At 44.0% G+C, this 15,323-nt stretch overlaps 1 pseudogene; it reads left to right on the plus strand.

The window, feature by feature from the left end:
• Positions 1–12,279: 12,279 nt before the first annotated feature.
• LOC146040551 (5S ribosomal RNA) lies at positions 12,280–12,398 on the plus strand (annotated as a pseudogene).
• The last annotated feature ends 2,925 nt before the right edge of the window (positions 12,399–15,323 follow it).

Below are 15,323 nucleotides of genomic sequence, written 5' to 3' on the forward strand. Positions count from 1 at the left end.
CCGGCCGTTATTACGACAATTTGCCGCAAAACGGGCCAGACAGCTTTTAAAGTCCCGTTTAAAGGGCCCATTCTGTCGAACTGCCTCTTCAATGCTGTCAGTCAAGACAGCATTGAATAGGCGTCTGCCGCTATTTCCCCTGTTGGAAATAGCTGCTGGGATTGAATACCCCCCATAGTGAGGACATACCTGTTCCTGCTGCTGGTGCCATAGAACCTGTAGTTTGCAAAAAAAAAAAAAAAACCCATGATATACTGTATGAATATATTATCATAGTAATTACTTCAATATAATAAACAATCATTGCTATTATGTGTATTTACTATATATATAGTATCTTAATAAACTTAAATATTTTTTTTTTTTAACAATATGTTTATTGAGTTTTATCTGCATTCAAACAGGGGGGGGGTTACAGAAAAGAAAATAGAGGGAGGGGGTGCGTTATACATAGTAGTTACATACATAGATCACAATTGGTAAATCGTATAAAGTAAACATTAACTCGTCACTCATTTAGAGAGCCAGGAGCGTACTTGACTGGTGCTGAAACAGCTTGTATTAGGCGTATAAATAGTGGTAGAGCGAACCAGGAGGAGTATCCTATGTATTACCTTTGCCTATCCTTCTATATGGGGTTTACAAAGAGTAATCATTCCTGTCCCCTTCCTAACACTCAGAATCTGGGGAATTTAGAAGATTAATATCAACAGAGGTGGAGCTCTTAGTTATATGCCCCGTTTCTTCTCTGAACATTGACCACCCCAGCCACAACAAATGTATAGAGTTAGGGGAGGAGGAATACTGTGCTCCCGCTGTCTCAAAACTGTAGTGTTTCTGGATTTTATCGCATATCGAGTCAACACTGGGAATCCTCTCTGATCTCCACAGCTGAGCGATAGCTGCTTTTGTAGCGATCAGAATGTGTCCCAGAACATAGGTTTCGCCTTTGGTTAGGTGGCCTCCATATAGGTGAAGGAGAGCCGTTTCGGGGTTAGGTTCAATCGGTTCACCAATTATTTTACCAATCAAGCTGAAAATTGACGACCATAGTGGCTTCATTACAGGGCAGTCCCAGAATATATGAAATATGGTACCTATTCCCCCGCAATTTCTCCAGCATGATTTTGAGATATTAGGCCATATTTTGTGCTGGCGGTCCGGTGTATAGTATGCCCTGTGAATTAATTTAAAAAACATCTCAGCATGGTTGATGCACTTAGACACGTTGAAGCATGACTTAAATATTAGGTCCCATTCCTCAACTTGCAGGGTTCTTTGGAGGTCTTTTTCCCATAGAACCTGAGATTTAAGTTTAAGTGAGCTGTTCTCATTAACCAGATAGTTATACCACTTAGATATTGCTCCCTTCTGGTGTGGGTTGCTAAGTAGATTATGGGTCATTGGAGCAATGCGTGGGGTCGTATTTGGGGGAAGGAGGTATTTTGACAACCAACTTCTCAACTGTAGGTATTTAAAGAAGTCGCCCCTAGGGATATTGTATATTTCTTGTAAATGGTTAAAGGGGGCTAAGTGGCCATCAATAAACATGTCGCCTAATTTAGTCAGACCGCTTGATGTCCAATTTGACAGTTGTAAGTTTGGAATCAGATACATCATTGACCGCAGGGTCAGCAGGGGGGCGGGCAGAGTAGTATCCTTGCTTCCTGACATACTATTGTGCCAGGTCCTCACTGTGGCCCCTATAGATAAGTTTTTAATATGCAGTGAGCGGAAGGAAGGGGGTGGCATCCAGAGTAGATCAGCCAGACTACATGGTGAGGCCTCTGCCTGCTCCAGACACACCCAGGGTTTCGGGGGGTCCTGAGTAAGCCACTCCTTTGTCTGGGAAATGAGACACGCTTGGTGATATTTTTCAATATCCGGGAATGCAACTCCCCCGGCTGGTTTAGAGCGTATTAATACGTGTTTGGCTATCTTTGGTTTTAGGCCTTTCCATACGTACTTAGTGAGAGACCTGTTGAACTTGTTGTACATGGTTTTTGGGAGTAATCTAGGGATTGCCCTGAATAAGTACAGTAATTTTGGAAGCAATACCATCTTTATTGCTGCCACCCGCCCCAGCCAAGAGACTTCTTGCATCATCCAGTCTCTGGTTAGACCCTCAAAAGCCTTTAGGAGGGGGCCATAATTGCATTCTAAGATGTCTTCCTCGCTAGCTAGATGAATCCCTAGATATTTTAAGGATTTCGACTGCCAGGCATACCTGTATTCATCTTTGAGTCTAGTCAGTATTTCGGGGGGGGGGGGGGGGTAAAAAATGGGAGGGCTTCTGTTTTACTTGTGTTCAACTTGTAATAGGAGACGGAGGAGAACTGTGTGAGGATAGTATGCAATGCTGGAAGGGAGGTTAATGGGTTTAATATACATAATAAGACGTCATCTGCAAATAAGCAGATCTTGTGTGATAGGCCTCCTAGCTCCGGGCCGGATATTAACTTTGATCCTCTTATTTTCGCCGCCAGCGGCTCAATCGCTAGGGCAAAGACAAGAGGGGAGAGTGGGAACCCTTGTCTGGTGCCATTGGTAATGGGGAAACTCGACGATAGACACCCGTTGGCGTATACTTTTGCTGAGGGGGATGAATACAAGGCCAGAATGGAATCCAAGATTCTACCCGTGAAGCCGAACTGTTGTAAAACAGCTCTGAGGTAGCCCCAATGCAGCCTGTCAAAGGCTTTTTCTGCGTCCAGGGACAGGAGGAGCAATGGTCTCCCCGCCCTGGAGCAGAGTTCCAGCACATTAAACATTCTACGGGTATTGTCGGGGGCTTGTCTGCCTAGCACAAATCCAACCTGGTCAGGGTCAATAAGTGTTGGCAGTAGTGGGCAAAGTCTGTTGGCTACTATCTTTGCATACAGTTTTATGTTGATATTGAGTAAGGCAATCGGCCTATAGTTCTGCACTATGGAGGGGGATTTCCCTGGTTTGGGTATAGTTATAATCTGGGCTTCTAACATTTCTTTGGGAAAAGAGTTCAGATCGGAAGCTTCATTAAAGACTGTCGTAAGGACTGGGGCTAATTCTGTTTTGAAAACTTTATAAAAGTTAGCCGGGTATCCGTCTGGGCCTGGAGCTTTATCACGGGGCATGGAGTCTATAGCCAGGGAGACTTCTTCTACGGACCAGGGTTCGTTGAGGGAGCTACAGGCCTCAGGGGACAATTTGGGCAACTTCAATTCCTTAAGGAATTCTTCAATTAGATCTATTTTTGGCTGGGGAGTTGTAGGGTCATTCTTAAGGTTGTACGAGCTAGAGTAGTACGTGGCAAAGGCATTAGCTATGCCAACCGGGTCCATAACCTTCTGTCCTTGCTCTGAGGTTATGCTCTGAATTCTTTCCTTGGCTCTTCTACCCCTCAGTTTACGTGCCAGCATTCGGCCTGCTCTATTTCCCAGAATATAGTATTGTTGATTGAGTCTTGTAATATTCTTCTGGACTTCAGTTAGGGAGAATTTATTTAGTTCCTCACGTGCATTCTTCAGGGATTTTAGTAAGGGACAGTCTGTGGGGTTAGCTTTATGTAATCCCTCAAGTCTTATTACTTCTGCCTCTGCCTCAATAAATTGCTGTTTATATTCTCTTTTTAGTTTCGCTGCCACTTGTATTGCAGAACCCCTGACTACAGATTTAAGAGCGCACCAGTGATTGAATGTTGAGGTATCTCCTGGGGAATTTTCACTTAGGTAGTTCTGAATTGAACTGCTGATCTCTTGCAGTGCCCTTGGGGTCGTTAGTGTCTGTTTACCTAACCTCCATGGCCCGGGGGTGGTACTCCTCCCAGTGATGTCCCATGTGATGAAAATGGGAGAGTGGTCTGACCATGTTAGAGGGAGAATTTCCACTTTACTAAATGAAGGCAAAGACCATTTATCTGATATAGCCAGGTCTATACGAGAGTAGGTGGAGTGTACATGTGAGTAGTAAGTGTAATCCCTAACCGACGGGTGCTTAGTCCGCCACACGTCATAAAGATCATATTCTGCCAGGAGTGATTTAAGGTTTTTGTTAGATTCCAGTTGAGGAGGAATAGGTAGTATAACTGGTTTTCTAGTTCTGTCTACAGCTGGGTCTAAAACCGTATTGAAATCCCCAAGCAGCAATAAGGCCCCCCTGACATGTATTTGGATAATTTCCAGTACCTTACGGCAAAACGCTAATTGTTTGGAATTAGGTGCATAGCACGTGGCCAGTGTGACCTCCACGTTATCTAGTAGACCCACTAGGATTAAATACAGGTTGAGTATCCCATATCCAAAATGCTCGGGACCAGGAGAATTTTGGATAACGGATTATTCCGTATTTCGGAATATTTTAATATTTCAATGATGTATTTTGAAGTATCTTGCATTTATGCTGTATAAACACATAATATACACACAAATATATTTTATTACCACATAAAATACACACAAACATATTTTAATTGTTCAAAAAACAAGGTTTCAAAACGTGAAACAAAATGTGTGTACTATCTCAGCACTGAATTTGAATGCCAAGCAATCATTGTCTTGCACATATGTCCCCAGTGAGTTTTTAGCAAAAAAAATTTTTTTTTTCACTTTCTGGAATGTCCGTATTTCGGAATAATTCGGATAACGGATATTCGGATACGGGATACTCGACCTGTAGCGACCTTCTGGGTCTGTAATTTGTTTTGTCAGGGAGAATGTGCAGCCCTGGGATAGAATAATAGCAACTCCCGCTTTTTTGACCGGGCCGCATGACATATAGCAGTGAGGAAATTTTGCGTTGGTAAAAAGCGGTGGTGCCGATTTTTTAAAATGGGTCTCCTGTACGGCAACTACATGTGCTTTTAACTTGGAAAAGTATTTCAAAGCTACTTTGCGCTTGTGAGGGGAATTTAGTCCCTTCACGTTCATCGAAATAATATTAACCATAGTCAAAGTACATGGTGATGATTAGTCTGCACTTAGAGCACTTTATACAATAAGAATTCACAAATACCTGGCTTCTACTATGATAACAGTAGGGATGGGGGGGGGGGAAGTTAACCAAAGAAAGAAAAACAACAAGTAAAGAGAATATGGGGAAACTGAAATGCCCCCTCTTGGGGGCACAATGAGGTGCCATACCATGGCGAACCTAACGGGGCGGTGGTCGGGGGGAACAGGAATAGCCACCTTCTCGCCTCCTAATGTCTACAACAGATATTTACCCAGTTGGCTTATGGCGCCTACCTCTGTTGGGAATTAGAACAGCGTCTCTGTCTGAGGTGGAATATGAGGGAACATATATAAAAAAAGGTAACCTTTCTGTAAGTCTAGATCATAAACTTTCAAACCTAACAGATAAACAGTGTCAAAGGATTAGAAAAGTCACTATATCCAAAGCTGGATGTAGGCCTGCATCTAATAACATTTAGGAAGGAAAAAGTAAACTGTAATATTTACGGCAGAACAGGGAAGATGTCCATATGATGAGATAAGGATACATCACTGGGAGCGGATGTTCAATTCTTGAAGCCAACCACGGCCCAGTCCTGCTGGAGGCCGCGATCAGGGGAGGAAGTCATGGGTGAGGGCCCAGCGATGTTCCATTTAGAGATGAGTTGTAGTCCATCCTCCAAATTCGTAACCGCTGTCGTGGAGCCATCTCAAGTGATCAGCAGTTTAGTGGGGAAGCCCCATCTGTACTGGATGTTCTCTTTTCTTAGGGTCGACGTGATAGGGAAGAAGGAACGTCTCTTAGCAAGAGTAGATTGGGATAAGTCTCCAAACACTTGAATAGGGCCAAGAGAGGAGTGGGTGTCTTCCGAAGGTCTGGCAGCTTTCAAAATCGCCTCCTTAATATGATAGTAATGCATGAGCAGCAGTACGTCTCTAGAGGTACCTTCCGGCGCATTTCTGGACCTAGGCAGTCTATGTATTCGATCTATCATTAGGTCCGCAGGCTTCGCTGTTGGGAGGAGCTTCTTGAATAGATCGACTGCATAGTCGTTAAGGCTGGAGTTAGAAACATTATCAGGGATCCCTCTGAGTTTAATATTTTGTCGTCTCGATCTATCTTCCAAATCTGCAACTTTATCTCTCAGTAGCTCCACCTCGGCCTTTAACGTGTCATGGTTGGAAATCAAGCCATTATGGGAGCTCACCACTTCACCCATTTTGTTCTCTAAGTGGTCTGTTCGACCCCCGATGTCATCTATTGTTTGTTGGAAGGATTGAAGCGTGGAGCGAAATTCCGCTGCTACTTCCGATTTAAACTGCTGTAACAGGAGTTTCATTGACCCCACTGTAAGGGCCTCAGAATCGCCTATAGTGTCCTGTAGGATGGCTTCCTGAGCGACAGATTGGGGATCAGGCTTGTTCGCCTGGGACGAAGTGGAAGGGCCCATTGCTGGACTGCTGTTCGGTTTTGATTTAGAGGCTTGGGGTGAGGGCTTAAAGAAGGTTACTGGGGGTGCGGATTTATCTGCCTTAGGTCTTTTGGGTGGCATTGTGAGATTGTAGAGAAGAGGAGAAGCGAGACACCTCAGCAAAGGGAAGGGTCACTTTGGGATGGCTCCACGGGTAGTCAGTGTACTGTATCAACACATTTAGCTTCTTGGGTGCGAGAAGGGGCAAATGATGCGTTAAGCGTGCATGTGAGGTCCACTAGGATTAACCCTGGGGAACTGTGGCTCCTCTGGCGATGACGTGCTTAACTGGACCCTGTACAGTCTATTATGGTGCTGCATAACATGTAATGCCAATGCAGGTTGTCCTTAAGGCACCAGTCCTGGAAACAGTGGGTTAACTGGTTTATAACACCTTGTGCAGGTCTTCTATTTAACACCTTCAGGCAAGCACTATAGGGCAGGGGATCCACTGACTGTTGTTGGGGTGATATCCGTGCAGGGGTACAGTAGGTCTCAGTAGTTTAAGGGGTAGCTGGGGGTGCTGGTCAGGGGGCGTAGGGGGTGTCCACAACTACACCTACCGCTGTTTAGTGGGCCCAGCTGGGGTGCTGTGTGCATGGGGCTGCAGCGTGAAGCTGGAATCTGCAGTACCCCGATCCAAGATGGCCGCCGCTTCTATGGAGCAGGAGAGCTCCTGATTTGTAGCGTCTCCCCAGTGCTCCCAGCCGCCTCCAGAAGTCGGGGCTCCACTACCGCTGGTCTGCAGACACTTAGGTGGTGCTGTGGATGTGTTGGGGAGCCTCTGCTGCGCTCCCGCGGCGTTCGGCCGCAAACTCTCGCTCGTGGAACTGCGCCGCGGGTACCTGTAGAAATCTAGGCCCCGGCTTCACCTGTTTTGTAGGCCGCAACCCGCGGGGACTCCAGAGAGGTCCCCCGGCTCTGCGGCTTAGCTCCCCTGACAGAGGGGGTCCTGAGCAGGCTAATGGAGCCTGTTATTACTGTGTGGCAAGCGCTGGGCACCTACTATGAGCGTTGGGAAGGAGAGCCCATAAACTTAAATATTTTAAAAATCCAGGGCGCACTCAGGCCCCTCACCCCAACCCACCCAGCAGCACCTGTCAGACTCTTGTCGGCACTTTCTGGACCACCCCGAAAAACGATTATCAGACCCTCAACCTGTACAGGTCTCCAACACAATATACACTGCTTACAGCTTTCTCCAAGAGACATAACGATACAAATATTTATATTACTTTGATCCCATTGCCATCTCTCAGGGGTGTTGTTTCAGTTCTCAAGTGTTGCCAACAGGTCATGTTTTCAAGATTTCTCGCTGTGTAGAAAAGTGGGGTAATTTCTGACCCAACAAAATAGATAAATTAACTTTTGCATGATTATAAAGGGTGTGGATCATTTGGTCGACAGTGTCTGGTCAACAGTCAAAAGGTTGATATGCATTATTTGGACACAAAAAAGATTGGCATGGCCAAAAGGTTGACACAAGCAAAAGGGCAATATGAGTTTTTCATTTTTTTTGGTGTCAATGTCGACATCTTATTAGTGTACCACTCTCCATGCTTTGGGGACACTATTACATTCTCGCTCTATGACCACTGGAGTGGTCTTTAAAAGTTGGTTTAAAAAAAAAAATCAATCATGATAAACCTGTGTTGACCTTTGCTATTCAAACTTTTGCCTGTGTCAACCTTTTGGCCATGCCAATCTTTTTCTGTCTGTCAACCAACAGTGGTCAACCCATTGACTGTTGACCTAATGACCCCATAGCAATTAAAGAAATACTGAAAACTTGACCTGTTGAGGGTACTTCAAAACTGGAGTTTGAAATCCCTGCCATGACTTGTTGTTGTATGGTCAACCACAAACTTCTGTCCCTGGATTGATTTAAAACTCCTTCCTTTTGTAAATTTTTAAAAATATGGAATATGGTTAGATACTAGATGAACTGGTAATGTGTTTTCCAAGCTGAGATTAAAAAAAATTAAACAATATGTAACCTGTAAACTCCCAGAAGTAGTCCCAGCCTTGGTTTTTTTTTAATCAGCATTTATTTTGTGTGCTTTCTTTACCTCCACCCATTGGTTCATGCTCTCCCAGCCATTTTGTCATTTTTCCTTGGCACACTTTCCGTTTACACTGTGATCAAGTATAACACTGATTACTGGCACCTCGTAGTTACTTATGACATTGTAACCAGTGTGCCAAATTCTATTCTAAAAATGAAAAATCCTGACCTGGGTGTAGGGGACATGAACAGAAAGGGGCCATCTCAAAGAGGCATATTCAAAGCCCTGACGGCGAGCTATGATGGCGAGCAGTGCTGATAGCTCGCTGTCAGTATTCAACTGCCCGCTTCACTCGCCGTTTCCACCTCATTGGTTCTTTTCAGCGAGGTGGAAATGGCTAATGTGGCCATTAAAACGGCGATGCTTGCCACAAAATGTGGCAGATGCATTTGCGGCGAACCTGCCGTTTAAGGGAATCCTCGCCGTCCTCTGATGGCGAGGATTACCCTGGAAAATTGAATACGGAAAGCAGCCGCCGAGGGGGTTGGACTGCGAACTTGGTTTATTTTCTGTGATCCTCAAGCCATTCTCGCCACACAAACCCCCTTGCCGGCGGCACTGAATACCGCCCAAAGAGTGAGGACAATCCTTTGCATTACTCAGTTCTTTTTGTTCAAATTAATGACTATTCTGACCTTTATCCACTGCACTTATCTACACTTATGTTTGGTCAAGAGACAGTTTCCTGTTATACGTTCTTTAACAATTATTGTGAAGTGCTGCATTAGATGTGCAAATAATATATAAAAAGAGTAAATCAATAAATATATTCATACCTTGGTTGATAGAGTGAGCTGGCAAATAATAAGAAAAAAATATTTATAATTGTTAAATGTTACTGTATTATGATGTATAATGTATAAAAATAGCTAATTCAATCTTAACCATAATAACAAATAAAAAGTATTTTATTTTTTTAAATAAATCGTAAGCAAAAAGGTACAACACATACTGTAATTATAAAAGTCAACCACAGTACTGGGGACTAGAATAAAAACATTATTTTATTGAACAGAATGAAATAGCCGAAATATTGTTCAATTTATACATCAGTAGTATCAATAAAAACAGCTGTGAAATATATTATCTTTAAAACAATCCAATCGCATTTGTTAGCACACATGGCTTACTACCAGTCCCAACCTTTCCTGGCATGGTCTGCCAGGACGTGGAGTGGTCTTGCCACATATCAGCATTGGATGGATGGATGGATCATAGGGGGTTATTCTAGTTCACTCTTTCTGACAAATTCCTTCTTAGATGGACAAAACCATGTGCACTGCAGGTGGGGCAGATGTAACTTGTGCAGAGAGAATTAGGTTTGGGTGGGATTTTACTTCAAAGTGAGATCTATATTGCAGTGTAAAAATAAAGCAGCCACTATTTTCCCTGCACAGAAACAAAATAACTCACCCAAATCTAATTATCTCTGCACATTTTACATCTGCCCCCCTGCAGTGCACATGGTTTTGTCCATCTAAGACGGATTTTGTCAGAAAGAATGAACTAGAATAAGGCCCATAGTTTGGGCTGATTTGGAGGTAGGATTCAGTTTGTTGGACATTGCCTATTTTTTTGTGACAATTTTCCAATACAGAGTGTTCAATAATAGAAGATAGATTTCATTAGGGCCACAGTCAGATTAACAACAGGACAACCACAGCGGTTGCCCCACGCCTCCCACGTATAGTTACTTCACTAGCATGGGAGGCACTTATGTTTACTGGGTCTTCTATGTGGTATAATGTGAACTGAGGTCACTGCAATGTGTTTGATTTCACATTTGTGGTGTTGGTGGTATTTATACATTTGAATAATATCGCCCGGATATTTTATTGACAGTTGTATTGGTAAGGGCCCCACAAACCTTAATTCAGACCTGACCTGAATAGACATATTTCACTCATGAAGAAATGTGTGACAAAGATAAAACACTTCACAGTTTGTTATATACCGTGTATACTTCATCAATACTAACTGTACATCTAACATGCACCATTCCTTTCTTATCCCACTAAGTTTACCAGAAATGACACTGCTCACAATACAAGGAAGAAGTGGGAAAGGACCCGCACAGCTGAAACAATTATTAAATTGATATTATTTAGACCAATTTATTGTAACCAACATAAGAAACCACATAAACAAAAATGCCGGTGGTTATATGGTTGGTGGTGCGCCCAGCGTTCAGTAACAATAACTGAGGGTGGGTTAGTTTTGTATTTGCAAGGGGCAAAACAAAAGAAAGTAAACGCTTTTTGGGCGCACTCTTTGAAAATGTAAAGTATATTAATTAATATTTAAGACATAACTTTTAATGTGGACTTGTTAAGATATAATGGTATGACGCATGAGTACAATAAAAATTATTCTGAGTCTCTTATTTGTTTTTGTTGTGTGGTACTAATGTATGATAATTACTGATATAAATATCAATTTTTAAAGTATACCACACATATAATTTATCATTTGTTGCATGTGATCATCAAAGGTATAATAACCTGAGTGACCAAAGGTGGCAAAAAATGAGTTGGTTGCCCCAAAATGTTACACAGGTTGGGGTGTCAGCGACCCCACGTTACTGGGTGGCTCAATAGGTGAGCTAAAAATAGGTACAATTAATGCCTGTATTGGCCGACAATTTTTATTATTTTTAAAATCGAGCAGTAGGCGGCTCCTGTGCTGTCTGTCTGTTGACTGGGATGCCTAGGTATAGTACCACACCTGGACTTCTCCAGGGGTCACCCACCTGGATACTGCCCTGGCCCTTCACTGCTTGGCTTCCAAGTTCGAGACGGGTTGAAGAAGCCAAGGAGGCGAAACACGTGTTCAAGCAGGCGCCCCACGTTACCCCCACTCGAGCAAGACGGACCTGGCTCTCCCTTCCCAATCCCCCTGCATACAGCCGACTTCCAAACCGCAAGTACGCATCCTGACGCCCGCCGCGAGGTACGGCGGTACCTGAAGTGACTACAAGCCAATACTGATATTTACACAGCAATCAGGACGCATCGCCGCACTTCCCCAGCCGCATCTCGGCTACGGACAGGCTTTACCATCCCAGCTATTGGGCTCTCTGGATCCCTCCCCCCAGCCGGCACGCTAGGGGATAAGGTACAGGAGTTGCCACAGTCTGGATTTTCAGCTGTGGTATACTCCTCTAACGAACGCTAGTATCATACTTGTATATTCTTATGTGTTTAACGCCAGGCTCTCTTAGCTGCTTAAATTGACTATATCTGACAGCTGTGTAAATTGACTATATTTGACACCTATTGCATCAGTCGTTATATCCAGGCTTACCTTTATTTTGAGTGATTAGGCTGCAGTGTTCAAATACCTGCACCCAGCCATCAATTACCAGCAAGTAACTGTGCCTCTGAAGGATTAACGTTCATCCACATTGCATTCAGGATACACTGTGACTTAATGTCAGATTTTCAAACAAAATGTATCAATACCTTTGACTAATCCTTTGCAGTTATAACCAAACCATGTGTATATGGTAACAATAATTGTATGACATAGACACTGGAACCAAAGCTGTATAAATAGCCTAGCTATTGCAAACCTGTCACATGATACCTACTCAGTACATCCAGCTTATTATTATTATATTTTATTTATTTTTTCCTGACTACTTGCTGCGAATGACCCATCTGTAAACTGTACGCTTATGGTACCTGATGCAGCTGTGTGACAGATACTCAAATCTTTTGCTTTTTTGTCCAAAATTATTTGGGTTTATTTCGGGTTTTGGATGTTATCCAGCAGTTAACCGGGGCTGTTGGGTCGTGACATAATTCACATTAAATATACCACCATACCTCACTGGTGTGCCCAAACCCGTCTCGAACTTGGAAGCCAAGCAGTGAAGGGCCAGGGCAGTATCCAGGTGGGTGACCCCTGGAGAAGTCCAGGTGTGGTACTATACCTAGGCATCCCAGTCAACAGACAGACAGCACAGGAGCCGCCTACTGCTCGATTTTAAAAATAATAAAAATTGTCGGCCAATACAGGCATTAATTGTACCTATTTTTAGCTCACCTATTGAGCCACCCAGTAACGTGGGGTCGCTGACACCCCAACCTGTGTAACATTTTGGGGCAACCAACTCATTTTTTGCCACCTTTGGTCACTCAGGTTATTATACCTTTGATGATCACATGCAACAAATGATAAATTATATGTGTGGTATACTTTAAAAATTGATATTTATATCAGTAATTATCATACATTAGTACCACACAACAAAAACAAATAAGAGACTCAGAATAATTTTTATTGTACTCATGCGTCATACCATTATATCTTAACAAGTCCACATTAAAAGTTATGTCTTAAATATTAATTAATATACTTTACATTTTCAAAGAGTGCGCCCAAAAAGCGTTTACTTTCTTTTGTTTTGCCCCTTGCAAATACAAAACTAACCCACCCACTGCTCACAATACACCTGACACCAACCGTAGTCTAGGCTACAGTCTAGACCAGTGATGGAGAACCTTGGCACTCCAGCCGTTGTTGAAGTACACATCCCATGCTTGCTTGAATGTGTAGTAGTTCAATAACAGCTGGAGTGCTCCTTCAGTGGTGTAGATTCTTCCTCATGACACACCCGTGTACATAATACAACTATGAGCCATTTTTTTATCATTTAAAACAAAAATACTTGACGGTACAAAACACTATATACCAAAATACAATACACTTTATTTGGTACTTGTGTAGTTTCACGGCGCCATCATGGCACCGTGCGTCTGTGTCCAGCTGCGGGGCTGAAAACTCCATGCCAACGTGTATAGTTCATACCCCCACTATCCACGTTGGCATGGAGTTGATTTTAGATAGCGTGGCGAGCGTAGCGAGCCACCTAGCCCGCAGCGTGGGCGAGCGCAGCGAGCCCCACAAGGGGACACAGACGCACGGTGCCATGCTGGTGCCGTGAAAGTACACAAGTACCTTTTATTTTTATCTTAGTTCTTTTTACTACTATGTACTATAATGTAAAATTTGCCTACATCTGTGAAAATCTTTAACCATGCAAATTCTTCCATATCCAGAAGTTTGGGGTGAACGGTTAACATCCCACATTGCTTAGGGGTATATGTAATAAGTTAGCATTATTGTGGCTATGATGGTCATAGATATGGTGTGTCCATGCCAAAAGATGATGCAAGGCAAAATATACCAATAAGTTCAATTGCCAGTTACAAATGGTGCCTCTGATGAGGTATGGGTAACATTCACTTTTACCCATGGTGCCTCTGATGAGGTGTGGGGAACATTCACTTTAGGTGTTCGGTCAACTCATCCCATACTCATAGAGGGCAAGGTCAATAAATAAAAAAAGACAGTCCTTCCAATTGATCACCTTAAACCAGTGGTGTCAAACTCATATCCCTCCAGCTGTTGTGGAACTACATGTCCCAGCATGCCCTGCCACAGATTTTATAAAATGGATTGCTAAAACTGTGGCAGGGCATGCTGGGACGTGTAGTTCCACAACAGCTGGAGGGCCATAAGTTTGAAACCACTACCTTAAACCTATGGAAAAGTAATTTCTATTGTAAAAAGTGGAACTTGTTCCAGGATGTCCCTATCCATAGGGTAAGTAATCCTATAATAGATTGAGGAGTACTGTATGAAGATAATGTTAACTCACAAGATTGTCCCACGGGTCAGATCTTAGGACCTTATTCTGGTTAATTCGCTCAGATGCGAACTCGCACCCTTACGCGTATGTTCTCACTGGTTGCCAAAGGATGTTTTACATAAACATCCGTTCTCAGTTTACAGGTTAACACCCATCAAATGATGTGGAACGTGCACGCAGATATAAGGTTGCTCAGAGCAGCCTTAGATCTGCGTGTACATTCGGAGGTAAGTGGGCAGGCAGCTGACATCCGGTGATGTCAGCTGCCCGGCCCCCTCACCCATGTCATTGGCCCATTACCATGAGAACACCCAGCATTTTCATGGGAACACCCATAAAACGTAGGGTGTTTCCATATGGTAATGACCGTCCCATGCCCTCTATTCGCAAGGCTGGGTGCATGCACCCAGTGAACAGTTTGTTCTCCATGTACGCATGCACCCAGCGCATGCACATGCGCAGAAATGAGCACGTGAAAGCAAAAATATCAGCCCCGTGCGAACGCACATGGTCTTGCGAATGGACCAGGATAAAGGGGGAGATTCTCTAAGAATCTCCGCCCCCCTTCGCCTCCCATCGCATTTATAATTATCGCATATGTTCTAACATATGCGATAATTATAGCAAAGGACAGCTCTTGCGTTTAGCGCTGTCCTTTGCGGTGAGAGTCGCCGGGTCCCAGCAGGTCCCGGCGGCTCCCCCCTCCCTCACACACCCGGCGCTGCTGCTGCTGCTGCTGCTGCGCCGGGCTCTCCTCCTCCCTGCACCCGTAAGAGGATCAGTGCAGGGAGGAGGTCACAGGTCCGGGCAGCACAGCTCTGTGCTGCCCGGACATGGGGGAGGGGGCGATGCGGAGCGGCGGGGGTCCGTGCGGGGAGGCGGGGGGTCGGCGCGGGGCGGCGGTGGGATGCGGTAGAAGCCCATTGGCTTCTATGGGGCAGGGGATGCTTACAGCATCCCATAATGCGGTAAAAACCCCGATAACGGGGGTTTTACCGCATTTCTTGCTTAGAGGATCTCCCCCAAGGTCCTTAATCCAAATGAACACTTGCAGGATTCTTATATGCAGCATTAAAAACATCAAATGGTGACCTCTATAGTGTGAAAATGTAATCATACACCCCCAATATAAACACACACTTTAGAAGATACTATTAAACCAGTTGTCCTTTTGTGGTGCTCACCTTTTTTTGACTTGCAG

This window comes from Crinia signifera, chromosome 1 (assembly GCF_055691185.1).
Source record: "Crinia signifera chromosome 1, ASM5569118v1, whole genome shotgun sequence".
Taxonomy (NCBI): Eukaryota; Metazoa; Chordata; class Amphibia; order Anura; family Myobatrachidae; genus Crinia; species Crinia signifera.